Source organism: Schistocerca americana, chromosome 3, assembly GCF_021461395.2.
Source record: "Schistocerca americana isolate TAMUIC-IGC-003095 chromosome 3, iqSchAmer2.1, whole genome shotgun sequence".
NCBI lineage: Eukaryota > Metazoa > Arthropoda > Insecta > Orthoptera > Acrididae > Schistocerca > Schistocerca americana.
In genome coordinates, this window is record NC_060121.1 from 510,384,119 (window position 1) to 510,400,358 (window position 16,240).

Sequence of the window (16,240 nt, forward strand, 5' to 3'; positions counted from 1 at the left end):
GGTTCGATGACGGTTTGGATGTACCGTGCACTATTCAATGTCCCCTCGACGATCACCAGTGGTGTACGGCCAGTGTAGGAGATCGCTCCCCACACCATGATGCCGGGTGTTGGCCCTGTGTGCCTCGGTCGTATGCAGTCCTGATTGTGGCGCTCACCTGCACGGCGCCAAACACGCATACGACCATCATTGGCACCAAGGCAGAAGCGACTCTCATCGCTGAAGACGACACGTCTCCATTCGTCCCTCCATTCACGCCTGTCGCGACACCACTGGAGGCGGGCTGCACGGTGTTGGGGCGTGAGCGGAAGACGGCCTAACGGTGTGCGGGACCGTAGCCCAGCTTCATGGAGACGGTTGCGAATGGTCCTCGCCGATACCCCAGGAGCAACAGTGTCCCTAATTTGCTGGGAAGTGGCGGTGCGGTCCCCTACGGCACTGCGTAGGATCCTACGGTCTTGGCGTGCATCCGTGCGTCGCTGCGGTCCGGTCCCAGGTCGACGGGCACGTGCACCTTCCACCGACCACTGGCGACAACATCGATGTACTGTGGAGACCTCACGCCCCACGTGTTGAGCAATTCGGCGGTACGTTCACCCGGCCTCCCGCATGCCCACTATACGCCCTCGCTCAAAGTCCGTCAACTGCACATACGGTTCACGTCCACGCTGTCGCGGCACGCTACCAGTGTTAAAGACTGCGATGGAGCTCCATATGCCACGGCAAACTGGCTGACACTGACGGCGGCGGTGCACAAATGCTGCGCAGCTAGCGCCATTCGACGGCCAACACCGCGGTTCCTGGTGTGTCCGCTGTGCCGTGCGTGTGATCATTGCTTGTACAGCCCTCTCGCAGTGTCCGGAGCAAGTATGGTGGGCCTGACACACCGGTGTCAATGTGTTCTTTTTTTCCATTTCCAGGAGTATATATATATATATATATATATATATATATATATGTATATATATATATATATATATATATATATATATTAAATGCATTGTGTAGTAGTTACGACTATGTTACTATGTTACGTTTTCTTGTGGTTTTCTCTTGTTTTCTAGGTTAGAAACCACTTTTGCAGCAAAAGTTTTGTAAGGCTAAATTATCGTTTGGTGTTACTTACGACTTCTGCGTTGTTTACTCGGACCCCATACTCCAGATGGCAGGCTTCTGGCCTTTTTTCACAAACATTTATTATAATAATTCACTTGCATTTCCTGTTGTGTGTTGAACTTTTGTGTGTTTATACTATGTAATGTTGCCAGTTGTCGCTGTGTGTTTATCTGTCCTATTTTATTTGTTGTGAGTGTCTATGTGTTTTGTTATGTGTGAACATACCTCCAAGGATTTTGAATCAACTAAGTAACGACGGAAAAAGGAAAAACTCGTGATAATATTTAATGTGTTTCATTTATTTGTTGGTGTAACCAGTCTTACAATATAGGTGGAGTATCAGCGACAAAGAACAGATATACTACGTGCTTGTTTTAGTGCACACGTCATATAGAATGTAAACAACATTGCACTCACTGTATGATTCGTGTGTTTATTTGTTGTATGATGACTATCGAATGCAAACAGCATCCTTCTAATTGTAGGGCATGTGTGTTTACCTATTGCATGAAGACCGTTAGTCTGTGGTTTGCTGCCGTAGCGTGTAGACGACGTCTTCATAAAGTTATCATAATTTCGCAATGTTCTACACAAAAGCTAAGAAAGTTAATATGGTTTTTATTTACGGCGAATGGCGGCAAAATACGAGAGCAGCAACGTGATTGTATGCTGAGAAGAATCCTGATCGTGCAACACATTCACGATCTAACTTTGCAAACATAGTACAGACATTTCTGGAAACAGTAAACATCGATAGTAAAAAACGTAAACGGCTCAAATCACTAACCGAAGAGCGATATGCAACTGATATCTTCACAGCTGCATCATACAACCCGTATGTCAGTGCAAGACAGCTCGAAAGCGATGGTGCAATCAGCCAACAACAAATTTCACCCATACCACATATCACTTCATCAGGAACTTCATGGCGATACTTTCGACGAACGCGTCTGGGTTTTTGCTTGTGAGGTAAATTTAAACGACATGTTTAAGGTGAAATTCCAACCAATCGCGACGACATGAAAGATCGTATTACACGAGCTCGTTCTGCTATCAGCTTGATATAAATTCGGCGTGCAGTATGGTCCACATCCAATCGTTTTACAGCATGTATGGTTGCTAATGGTCACCATTTTGAACAGCTGTCGTAACAACGTTATCTGATGTTATTAAACAACTTACTGAGCATTCCATCCTACACTCATTGTATGAGTTTACAAATGCACTTGTAACAGTTCAACACCACGATCTTATATAAGGCAAATACTGTCCAACCTAATGCCTTGTAGGCGTCTTCAAATGTGTTATTAAAATGTAAGTACTGATCGTGACAATCCCATTAAAATAGCAAAACTGGTTATCATATGTCCTCACCCTTCAAGCAACACAACTTTTGTTTGAAAGATATTTGTTTGAGAGATATCACTAAAAGTGGCTGAGTTATCTAGGTGGCCTGTGTCAGATGCCTTGTGCACTGAAGAGGAGCATTTTAAATTACACAAATAAAAAATTAATGTGGCCCATATACAAGAGTGCAGATGTTAATACTTTAACATTGACTTTAGGTTATAGCTAAATTCAGTTCTGGGCACCCATTTCTGAACACTAAAATTCTAAACACAACAATTTCAAAAGTTAATGAAGTTAAAAACTCCGCCATAGTAAATGTCTGTTTGACAATGCTATTGTCAATTACACTTAAAATCGTCAGTCGAAATTCTAGTCACCCCCTTTAAAAAAGAACACAAAAATGAACATTATGGTGAGGTTGGTAAGTTGGTAGAAGTATCACTGAGGGTAGGTTTCCGGAAAAAATAGGATCATGGAGGCACTTCAAAAGCTCAGAATAGGAAGAATGGCAAGTGTGGCTAGTATTGCTAGGTAGAAAAGTTATTCACTTGTCAGCAGTTAGTTAGGCAGATATATTTATGTCTTTATCACATGTGGTTCACTTTGTAATGACGATATCATCGTCAGTGGATTGCACAAGTTAGGATGATGGCGCTGGATGTGCGCTGGCTGTCGGCCGGGGTGGCCGATCGGTTCTAGACGCTACAGTCTGGAACCGCGCGACCGCTACGGTCGCAGGTTCGAAACCTGCCTCGGGCATGGATGTGTGTGATGTCCTTAGGTTAGTTAGGCTTAAGTAGTTCTACGTTCTAGGGGACTGATGACCTCAGACGTTAAGACCCATAGTGCTCAGAGCCATTTGAACCATTTTGTGCGCTGGCATTCCTACTACGAATACATAAACAGAGCTCTAAACGACTGCATAGCTCACGCGAAACCAAGAATTCAGCTCACAAGAGAGGCCCCGGCACGAGTGCCATAGCGCTCAGTTCGTCTGAACACTTCCCTTACCGCTATGGCATATTTTCAGAGGGTGAAGAGGGAGAAGCTGTGAAAGCGGCGCACTCAAACAGCAAATACAGTTACAGTGCAGAGACTTGGTTTCGTAATTCACATTTCTCAACAACATAGATCACAAACGAAACAAATTTTTAGTATTACTTATTATTCGCGTGGTGAGGTAATAATGCAATGATTATCTGGTACGAACTGTTGGTTTATGGACAGACGCAGATATCTTTCGCACTCAGGTTGCCACGTAATTGGGTCTTATGTAGTTTTGTAATAGCAAAAAAGTTTTTCATGCATATGTGTTTGTGTGCTGTGGCCAGCCCTGACATAGCTAATACCAGATCTTACGACAACATAGTATACCGTACAGGTTCGACAGACAAGCTAGTAAAACAATGAGGGCATTTATTTTCTAAGCCTAGTCTACCTGTGGCGGATTCCTTTGTGGTTTAATGTTTTTGTACATTATTTTTTAACTTGTTTGTTGTTGTTATTTGTGGTCTTTAGTTTGAAGTTCGTTACTTATCTCCTGCACAAGTTTGGTCTTCAGCATTCTTCTGCAGGAGCACATTCAAAATAGCTCTGTTCTTCTCTTCACAGTACTTTTTGTTGTTCTTATTTCGCTTACATATAAGGCTACACTCCAGGAAAGGCATTCTAACATTTTAAATTATACAGAGTTAACAAAGTTCTCTTTACCAGAAGCACTTTTCTTGCTGTTGCCAGTCTTCATTTCATTTCTCCTTTACTTTATCCTTCATCAGTTATTATTCTGTATTCAGTATGAAACGGCCCTGCTCCTATCAAATGATACCAAAACCCAGTCTAATTCCATGTCATATTGGGCCTCGAAAGCATTATAAAGTGCGAACTCTTGCCACGTTACAGTTACTTTTTAACTTGTCTGTGGTTGCTGTGGTCCTCAGTCTGATGCGCAGATCTGGTCTTCAGCATTCCTCTATAGGATCACATTTACGACAGTTCTATTCTCCTCTTGTCTGAACTTTTTGTTGTTCACATTTCACTCGAGTATAAGGCTACACTCCAGAAAAATAACATTTTCAGAAAAGATTTTCTAACATTGGAAATTGTATGCAGTGGTAACAAATTTCTCTTTACTTCCTTACTTCTAACTTCGCCAGTTATTTTTATGTCCAAAAACTAAGTATCGTCTACAGCTTGCAGCACCTAATTTCTTAATCGGGTTGCCCTAGCATCACCTAGCATCACCTACCCACAATTACTCATTTTATTGTTGCCAATGTTCACTTTTTGCTATCTTTTCAAGACATATCTGTTCTGTTGAAACTGACATTTCAATTCTTTTGCCAGCACTAACAGTATTACGGTATCGTAGGCAAAGCTTAAATTCAACCTGTCGGTACGTGATAAATTATGTTGATAAGAAGAACGATGAACATGGATGCATGTCCGAAGGAACACAGGATCGTTCTTCTTAACAACAGAGGAACCGCAGCATCGTATTTACCCACTGATATCAGGCAGCGGCTTTCAACTAAAATGTCTTCCTCTGTACACCACTTACATAATGTGTGTACGAGTACAGGTTGTGACACAGGAACGATGACATATGGAAGTTTGGGTCTAACCGTGAGTCGTGCACAATAGGCAAAGCTGTTAAGACGACTGCTCGCGTAAAGCGGAAAATCTGGGATCGAGTCCAGACATATCTCTCCGTTATCGTAATTCCATTATACAGGCGATGGTTGTTCGTATTCGTAACTGCGAATACATTACTGGCCATTAAAGCTGCTACACCAAGAAGAAATGCAGATGATAAACGGGTATTCATTGGACAAATACATTATACTCGAACTGACATGTGATTACATTTTCACGCAATTTGGGTCCATAGATCCTGAGAAATCAGTACCCAGAACAACCACCTCTGGCCGTAATAACGGCCTTGATACGCCTGGCCATTGAGTCAAACAGAGCTTGGATGGCGTGTACAGGTACAGCTGCCCATGCAGCTTCAACACGATACCACAGTTCATCAAGAGTGGTGACTGGCGTATTGTGACGAGCCAGTTGCTCGGCCACCATTGACCAGACGTTTCCAATTGTTGAGAGATCTGGAGAATATGATGGCCAGGGCGGCTGTCTAACATTTTCTGTATCCAGAAAGGCCCGTACATGACCTGCAACATGCGGTCGTGCATTATCCTACCGAAATGTAGGGTTTCGCATGGATCGTTTGAAGGGTAGAGCCACGGGTCGTAACACACCTGGAATGTAACGTCCACTGTTCAAGGAGCCGTCAATGCGAACAAGAGGTGACCGAGACGAGTAACCAATGGCACCCCATACCATCACGCCAGTATGGCGATGACGAATACACGCTTCCAATGTGTGTTCACCGCGATGTCGCCAAACATGGATGCGACCATCATGATGCTGTAAACATAATGGATTCATCCAAAAAATTGACGTTTTGCCATTCGTGCATCCAGGTTCGTCGTTGGGTACACCATCGCAGGCTCTCCTGTCTGTGATGCAGCATCAAGGGTAACCGCAGCCATGGTCTCCGAGCGGAAAGTCCATGCTGCTGCAAACGTCGTCGAACTGTTCGTGCACATGGTTTTTGTCTTGCAAACATCCCCATCTGTTGACTCAGGGATCGAGACGTGGCTGCACGATCCGTTACAGCCATGCGGATAAGTTGCCTGCCATCTCGACTGCTAGTGTTACGAGGCCGTTGGGATCCAGCACGGCGTTTCGTATTACCCTCCTGAACACACCGATTCTATATTCTGCTAACAGTCATTCGATCCCGACCAACGCGAGCAACAATGTCGTGATACGATAAACCGCAATCGCGATAGGCTACAATTCGACCTTTATCAAAGTCGGAAACGTGATGGTACGCATTTATTCTCCTTACACGAGGCATCACAACAACGTTTCACCAGGCAACGCCTGTTAACTGCTGTTTGTGTATGAGAAATCGGTTGGAAACTTTCCTCATGTCAGCACGTTGTGGGTGTCGCCACCGGCACCAACCTTGTATGAACGCTCTGTAAAGCTAATCATTTGAATATCACTGCATCTTCTTCCTGTCGGTTAAATTTCGCATCTGTAGCACGTCATCTTCGTGGTGTAGCAATTTTAATGGCCAGTAGTGTATATTTCATGTACATTGTGATAAATTTCCTTGAATCCCTCTGATGAGCGTATGTCCTCGTAAGATTAGAGCCCTCTCCTCCAGCTCTGGTTCAGCGTAACCTATTTCACGCAAGACTCGTGATCTGCTGGGCGTTGGAACGACAAAGGCGTCGGCCGGGTGAGCCAGTGCAGTGTGAATGCGGAGGTGCGCGCGTGCTAACGGCCGGTAACGTATCGCGTCACGTGCTGCTGCCCGGCCGCTTTTTGCGCCCTCCCTCCCTCCCAGGCTGGGCATTGTGGCGTGTGCTGCGCGCATCTGCTCGCTGGCGCTGCTCGCTGCTCGCCCGCGACGCACCTCGGCTGCCGGCTGCCGGCTGGCCCTGACAAGTCGCTACCTGTTGATCGCGTCGCGTCGCGTGCGCGCTCCCATTAGCTGCACCGCGGGCAGCCTATTAGCAGGCGCCTCGCCTGTCACCGTGGACAAGTAGCGTGCCCGTCTGGCTCTGCCACCATCACCACCGAGCCACCAGCCACAACTTTTTAGTACCTCTGTATTCCAGTATTAAATCCCTAGAGATGAAGCAGTCGTAGATGTAACACGTGGCGTCATTCGCAGATCCCTCGACAGCTTATTTCTTCTTCTTCTAGTGCAGTGGTTCCCAATCTGAGAATAATTACCCTCTGAGGCGCAAAATGAAATATCTGAGAGGTAAAAACAAAACGGTTCGAATGTCTTTATTTTTAAAACATTGTTAATTTTATCACTTTTTCGTAAGACTGTAATACTGATGACATAAAAATAACTACATATTTTCAAATATTACCATTAATTAATACCAGAAATTCGTAGTTGCCCGCATCCAACTAGTCAGAAAACTGATGACAAAAAAAAAGTGTGACGCAATGTGGTGGAAGGTTACAGCTTGTGAAATAACTAAATGAACATCTTCTTTCTCATACACGAGATGCGTGAGAAAAGTAATGAGACAGACAACACTGCAAGCGGTCTGCAAACGCTGTGTTGTTTTACTTGTGTAGATCAGTGTATTCATTCCTTCCTGATGCTCGGTCCGAGTGTCAGCTTTGTAAACACATCACGTGAATTTTGAGAGCCTCATGAATGAACTTGTGTTTTTGTTGTGTGTTGCGAAAATGAACGTTATGCCATCAAGTTTTGTTTTAAAGTTGGGGAATCCGAGAGTGTGATCTTTCAAAGATAGAAACAGGCCTGTGGAGAACACTTCTTACCAAGAGAAAAAGTTTCTCGCTGGCACAAATCATTTTTGGAGGGCCGAGAACACGCTGGTTATGTACCTCGCTCAGGGAGACAATCAATTTCGAAAACCGACGAGAACGTCAAACACGTAGTGCTCTTGTGAGATTTGTTCCTCCAGGACAAACTGTCAACCAATTGCTTCACAAAAATGTATGTGAAAGGTTCAGGAAAAGGGTGAATTGAGTGAGATTGGACATTGCAGACAAGAGGATGCTGCATCGTGACAACTTCCCATGTCACGTGGCCACTTCCATCACGGAATTTTTGACCTCATCAAGCATTCCTGTTGTCGAGCAAGCCCGCTATTCACCTGATTGTATTCTTGTCACTTTTTTTCTTTTCCCAGAATAGAAAAATGTCTTAAAAGGACGGCATTGCGGAACTCTGGAGAACATGACGTGACAGACATTTTCAAGTACCTACCAGTTGAAGCCTTTCACCGACTCCGCCGATGTATAGCTACTGAAGGGAATTACTTTGAAGGAGTTAGCATTGGTGTTTGGAAAAAATAAAAACTTTCGTAGATAAGAGTGAGTTTCACAACTTTTCTCACACACTTCGTAGTCAGCAAACTACGCACGTACTTCTTACTCTTACAGTATTTGAAAGGGAAGATTCTAATATCATCGCACAATGCCCTCTGTGTTACCACAGATGACGTGTTATAAAGATCCCATTTGTTCTGGGAATGCATTACACGCAAGTGCCTAGTTGCTTTCATTGCTCTGTGTTAAATGCATAGAGTTCTAATGACCTGACGAACCAGCAGTCTTCCAAAGACCCGTTTCGCAGACAGCAGGACGTAGGTCGTAGATCCATTGTCTTGAGGTTGTAATGAACAGTTTACGAGGAACTGATGTCATGTACGCAAATAGTTCGTTCACTTCTATTTAAGGCATGCCACTCGTTTTATTTTAGATGAACACGAACTGTGAGTTACAAACATTATTCACTGTTTTTAGTATGTCACACCTTATAAATATGCAAACAATCTTTATCTTGCTACATCAGTAACTGATTACATGTTACGGATTCTTAAAATGTCCTAGTTCACTATTTCTGCACAAAATTATGATTTGACCGGCCGCACGAGAAGACACGTCGGTGACCTGTGACTACCTCTTTCCAATATGATATTTTAATGCATTTACATAAAGCTGAAACATAACTGTTCTTGCGCGACAAAAAATCAATCTATCTTCACAGCCCCTTCCTGTCTGATAAGGCAGTGCCGCTACTTCGCTTGAGAGTCCTCTCTAGGCGGCGGAGCTCCAAAAGCACACGAACAGCTTCTGCCTTTTCGTTTAGCTTCTGTTTTTAGCTGTGAATGTAATTCCATGCGCTAACTTGGTGCTTGGAGATATGTATTCCAGAATATTAAAAAAGTTTAATGTTGCGTTATTAAAATAGTAATGGAAGAAAGTTAGCAGTTTAGTACGGAGCCTCTGCAAGTACTACCCGATCTTTCCCCCGAGATTAAGGTACCATCTTCTGCTGGTATCTCACACACCTATTACGTCATACGCATAATACTGCAATCTCTCCTGCTCTGAGGAAAACCAGAAATATCACACTTTATGTCTTGCTTCTGTGATAATATAATTGAAACATATACATCAAATATGCTTAAATATCTCATAAAAATGTCTTCTTCGAGTTCTAGGTAGCTACTGCAGGGGACCAGAAATTGCTTCATTATTCACCTTCTAACAGTAAATGAACTAATTCACAGCAAAGCAAAGGTCTTATCATTTTACATATATTTCCTTCTCTTTCTTGTTCCAACAATGAAGAATCGGCATGGTTATATAAGGTTTTGGTTGGCTTGGTTCGTTTAAGGGGTGGCCGGATGCGCCTCCTGTCGCCACGACAGAACATGTGTACCCCAACTGTTTGCGTGTGGTGTTATTCATGTGAAAGTGACAGAAAGTTTACTATTTGCAAATCGTATAACTGAGGCGGGACTTGGGTACCAGGCACGTATTCAACTAATGGGATGTGGGAAACCGCCTAAAAACCACATCCATACTGGCTGACACACTAATCCTAGTCGTTAGTATGGTGGGCTGATTCGATCCAGGGCCAAGTTACCTCCCCGCTGCGGAAGCGGCGCAGAAGATGTACGGCTTTGCGGACTGGTATGTTCTCACGTATATGTAAGTTTCCACATGTTTCAGTTAATGTTTGGAGAAAGTAGTAATAAGCAAACAATAGGAGCCTCAGTAATAGCAAGAAATTCCACAAGTTTATAATCTGTCGGTAACACACAATACTTTTCAGTTTCTTCCCCAGGTGGATGGGCTTACATGGTGGCCGTCTGCAGGGAATAAACCAGGTAAAGGCGCTCATCCAGTCTGGCCATATCAGCTGTCAACAACAAATCGGACACGGTGACAGAATCTACTGATGAGATCGGCAAGCCTTAGGAATCTAGGTAACTCCAGAAAGTATGGGAAAGGCACAGCTCCTACCCCCCCCCCCCTCCTCCCCCGGCCCACTTAACACAAACACACTAAGACAGAAATAACAGAATGACGGACTTTCCAAACAACGTCGAAAATTTCTGGAAGAAACAACATTATCTTCATTTAATATGTTCGTACAGCCATAGATTGAGTACCCACATTCACAGTTGTAGTGCTAACAGAAATCCTGGTAATCGAGAACTCACAGATTTTATAGTGCGTAAATTTAAACTTGTGAGAGTTTGTAGCTATCTGATTTTTAAATCAATTGCGTGACGTAAGTACTTCTCAAATTATAGGAAGAATGATTTTCAAATGCTGTATTTCTTTAATTGCACTGACGGGAAAAAATCGCAACACCAAGGAAGAGTTATGCGACATAAACGAAAGTTGAAGTCGTATTTCTAAATCTGCAAGATGATGTCTATTCAGATTTCACGCCAGTCGCTTCAAAGTGATACCAGTAGCGTCACTATGAGGATGCCAGTCAAGTCACTTAAAACACACACTGTAACGGTCGTGAACATTAATTACCTTTGAGATTGGGCATTGTAAGACGCTGTTACCAGCAACTCACTGAGTTTGAACGAGGCCATGTAATAGGGCCACGAGAAGCTGGATGTTGCTTTTGCAATACTGCAGAAAGACTTGGCAAGAATATTGTCACTGCACATGACTGCTGGCACCGGTGATCACGAGAATGTACGGTCGCAAGAAGACAGGGCGTGTGGCCCTACAGAGAGGGAAAACCACCGTGTTCGGCGTATGGCTCTGACGCATCGTACTGCACCTGCAGCAGCAATTTGAGCAGCAATTGGCATCACAATGATGCAATGAACTGTTACAAATCGGTTACTTTAAGGACAGCTTCGAGTCAGACGCCCTGTAGTACGTATTCCATTGACCCTAAACCGGGAGGATGGGGGTCTGTTGTGTTTTCCTCGGTGCCAGTGATGGCTGCGTGTTGGTCTGAAGGAGGTCAGTTGAGGGCCTGCAACCAACCTGTGTGCGTGCTAGACACACTGGATCTACACCTCGAATTATGGTCTGGGGTGCGATTTCGTATGAGAGCAGGAGCACTTTCGTGGTTATCGCACGCACGCTGACTGCAAATTTGTACTTCAGTCTGGTGATTCGGCCTGTTGTGTTGCCGTTCATGAACAGCATTACGGAGGTGGTTTCCAACAGGATAATCGCCTTTATACCGCTGTTGTAACCCAACATGCTCTATAGAGTGTGGACATATTGCCTTGACCTGGTCTGTCTCTTCGAGCACACACGGGAAATCATCCGATGACAACTGAAGCATCATCAACGAAGAGCATTAACCGTCCCCGCATTTACTGACCATGTGGAACAGGCATGGAACTCCATCCCACGAATTGACATCCGGCACCTGTACAATGCACGCACATTTGCATGTTTGCATTAAACACTGTGGCGGTTAAACCAGTTGTTAATGAACCAGCATTTCACATTTGCAATGGCTTATCTCACACTTACACTATGTGATCAAAAGTATCCGGACACCACCAAGAAACATACGTTTTTCATATCTGGTGTATTGTGTGCCACCTTCTGCCAGGTGCTCCATATCAGCGACCTCAGTAGTCATTAGACATCGTGAGAGAGCAGAACTCACGTAACTCACGGACTTCGAAAGAGGTCAGGTGATTGGTATCACTTGTGTCATACGTCTGTACGCGAGATTTCATCACTCCTAAACATCCATAGGTCTACTGTTTCCAATGTTATAGTGAAGTGGAAACGTGAAGGGACAAGTACAGCACAAAAGCGTACAGGCCGACCTCTTCTGTCGACTGACAGAGACCGCCGACAGTTGAAGAGGGTCGTAATGTGTAATAGACAGACATCTATCCAGACCATTACACAAGAATTCCAAACTGCTCCAGGAGCCACTGCAAGTACTATGACAGTTAGGCGGGAGGTGAGAAAACTTGGATTTCATGGTCGAGCGGCTGCTCATAAGCCACACATCATGCCGGTAATTGATAAACGACGTCCCGCTTGGTGTGACGACCGTAAACATTGGACGATTGAACAGTTGAAAAATGTTGTGTAGAGTGCCGAATCACGGTACACAATGTGGCGATCGGATGGCAGGGTGTGGATACGACTAATGCCCGGCGAACGTCATGTGCCAGAGTGTGTAATGCCAACAGTAAAATTCGGAGGCGGTGGTGTTATGGTGTGATGGTGTTTTTCATGGAGGGGGCTTGTACCCCTTGTTGTTTTGCGTGGTACTATCACAGCACAGGCCTACATTGATGTTTTAAGCACCTTCTTGCTTCCCACTGTTCAAGAGCAATTCGGGGATGGCGATTGCGTCTTTCAACACGATCGAGCACCTGTTTATAATGCATGGCCTGTGGCGGAGTGGTTACACGACAATAACATCCCTGTAATGGACTGGCCTGCACATCGTCCTGACCTGAATCCTATAGAACTCCTTTGGAATGTTTTGGAACGCCGACTTCGTGCCAGGCCTCAGCGACAGACATCGATACTTCTCCTCAGTGCAGCGCTCCGTGAAGAATGGGCTGCCATTCCCCAAGAAACCTTCCGGCACCTGACTGAACGTATGCCTGCGAGAGTGGAAGCTGTCATCAAGGCTAAGGGTGGGCCCACACCATATTGAATTTCACTATTCCCGATGGAGGGCGCTATGAACTTGTAAGTCATTTTCAGCCGGGTGTCCGGATACTCTTGATGACATAGTGTATTTTAATTTAAGAACTTGCATTGCTAACCACTTAAATATGTTACCTAGACAAATACAGTCCCGAAATTTCATTACATTACATTACATTAATAATGTTTTGGTTTTTTTTTCGTCAGTGTAGTAATCGCTTGGAACTTAAATTAAAGTGATGTGCTCTCACTAGCCAAAAACTAGTCACAGTAGAGAAATCATAACAAGCGTCATTTAATACCGTGTAGTTCCGCCCTTGGACTTGATAACCGTTTCGATTCGCTCAAGAAGTGAGTCCATAAAGTTTTGCACGTACGTCACATCCGTATTGAGTCATTCGCTGAGGATTTGATAGTGCAATTCCATCAAATTGCGGTGATGCTGTGTCGGTATTTTACCGGCTGTCTCAAAATGTCCCACAGATTTTCTATGGGGTTCAAGTCACGTGATTTATAGGCCAGTCGAGATGTAATAGGGCGAAGGAGTGTGCAGAAAACCTGTTACGTTTCTCGCAGTCCAATGACCTCTGCTGTTTTCGCTTTGAAAAACAGGGGTACCAATAGCATGATCATCATGCAGATATTGACTGAAACGCAACACCTGACCAGAATGTTTAAATAAACAAAACACCAGTAAAATGCAAGAAACAGACCCACCTCCGGCTTAAACCTGACCTTGCACACATTCAAGATGACACGCTTCATATGGCCCTTAGTGCACCGACGAAGTTCTTAATTCGAATACAGGCAAAAACGAGATTCGTTTGACCACGCTGCCTTCCGCCATTCAGCTATTATGTACGTTCAATGATTTCTGGTTCATTGGAGACGCGCAGTATATGTGGCTGTGTGAGCAATAGTCTCTTGCGCGGTGATCGACTCCAAATCTTCATTGCATTCAGCTCCCGTCGCAATTTTCTCGCCCTAACAGGTTGCAGTGGATCTTCATTCACTACCTGCACAAATTCCTGTCGGATTTGGATGCGATTTGGATACTCAAGCCGTGAAACACGTCTCCGATCCCTCTCAGTCAGGATCTTATTACGACCGCTATTCTGACGTCCTATTTGTTGACCTTGTGTGTTACAGTACTACTTGTGGACACGTTGAACACTCCGCCGTGGAACACCAACAAATACAACAACTTCACAACCCTATGGTCACACGCACGGCCAAACACGACTGCCCGTTTTTGCCACACTGTCACGTCCTTACATTTACCTAAGCTTACGGACAATGTCCACTTGAAACATAAATGTCTCACTGATCGCTATTTCTATACGTTCACGTAGAGGCAGTGTGTGCATGGTAGAGCACGTGACTATCGATGCACCATTTGTAAAGGTTTAACGACTCAACTGTGCACTGGGGTGACGTAATTCTAGTCCGGTGAGCTTAGAAGGCACCGATGTAAGGAAATTATTATTATACTAAATTCTGTGGCGCGTTAAAAGTGCGGGTGATGGCAAGTTAGATCACAAACTGAGTCAACAGAAAAGTCTTGGAACTGGCAAGTAAAATTGAAGTTGAAGAAGTCTACGGTAAGCAAATTATAGCAGCAGGAAGACGATTTTGAGCTTAATGGCACTTAAATATACACCACAGATGAAAAATGATAGAGTGAACAATAAATATCTCACTGACGATGTAGACAAATTTGCTTTAGGCAGAAATTTCTGCCATATTAAGAAGAATACGAAGAAATAATGTCTTTGAGAAAGCTTCACACCTTTTTATCACAGAGAACTGGATTGGAACGCTAGCAAGGAAATTGAAAAAGTAGTTCCGACGTTACATTTCGCTTTAAAAGATGCCAGAATAAATGAGTCATCATGTGCGAAGAGGCGCATAGTTGCAAAATAGGCATACTAATTGGGTTTTTGGGAGAAATAGGGTACTGTCGTGTAGTCCGGTAACGTGTTACTGCGCTCCAGATGGAAGAGCATTGGAATATAGGCTATTACTTACTCTTACTTTTCAGTGAATGTATAAATGGATTTTCTGTTACCCTTCGCTTTGTGGCGCAATAGAAATAAAATATGTAACTCTTACAATGTAGAGAAACATTCAATACTTACTTTCTTCATCTTCAGCTACTGCATTTCTTATTGCCGAATCAGTTTATATCTTTACCCGTTTCAAGCAGCTACTGCCCTTCTTCAGAAGGTTGTAATTATTACATTGTTAGCGAGTGTAAAAAATAAGCATATTTTTACAGACACTGTGATTACAGTAATATGCTTCATACACCTGCTTACTTTTGACGATCGCTAATAATGCGAAATAGATTCCTAAAACCTGCAAAGAAATATAATTTCTTTTGTGTAACTGGTTATGTTTTTCAACAAACATAAAGAAAAATTGTTAACTGAATCAAAGAACAGGCGATAAATGCGAAGAATCTCGAAATTAACACCCACTCTTGTGATGCAGAAGGAAACGAATTTGAATCGTCACTGACACAATCCAGAAATCATCAGAAGGCGTTTTTTCTACAAACTGGAGTCTCAGAGGGACAATTTTATCGTGCTGATCTATAGAAACAAGTGCACACAGAGGCAACAAGTAGAAAAATGCAACTGTACGGCAGACGATAAATTCAAACAATGGCAAAATTAGGAAGTAGTCTTGAGAACCAGAAAGAAACGAATTTGGGCAGGAGAACTTCGTTGTTGACACACTCTGTAAACTGCTGAAAGGCATTTGTTTACAAACTAGCTTCGTGGCCTATTTCAATCATAAATCAAATAGTTCAAATGGCTCTAAGCACTATAAGACTTAACATCTAACGTCATCAGTCACCTAGACTTAGAACTACTTAAACCTAATTAACCTACAAACAGCACACACATCTGTACCCGAGACAGGATTCGAACCTGCGCCCGTAGCAGCAGCGCGGTTTTGGCCTGAAGCGCCTAGAACCGCTCGGGCACAGCGGCCGGCTTCAATCACAAAACAGATGATAAATTCAAAGACTTGCGAAATAAGGGTCTGCTTTAGAGACAGAAAAAAATGAATTTGGGTGAGAGAGCATCATCTTCGACACAAAACAGACACCACCAGAAGGCGCTTGTTTACAAACCAGCGCCGGCCGCGGTGGTCTAACGGTTCTAGGCGCGCAGTCCGGAACCGCGCGACTGCTACGGTCGCAGGTTCGAATCCTGCCTCGGGCATGGATGTGTGT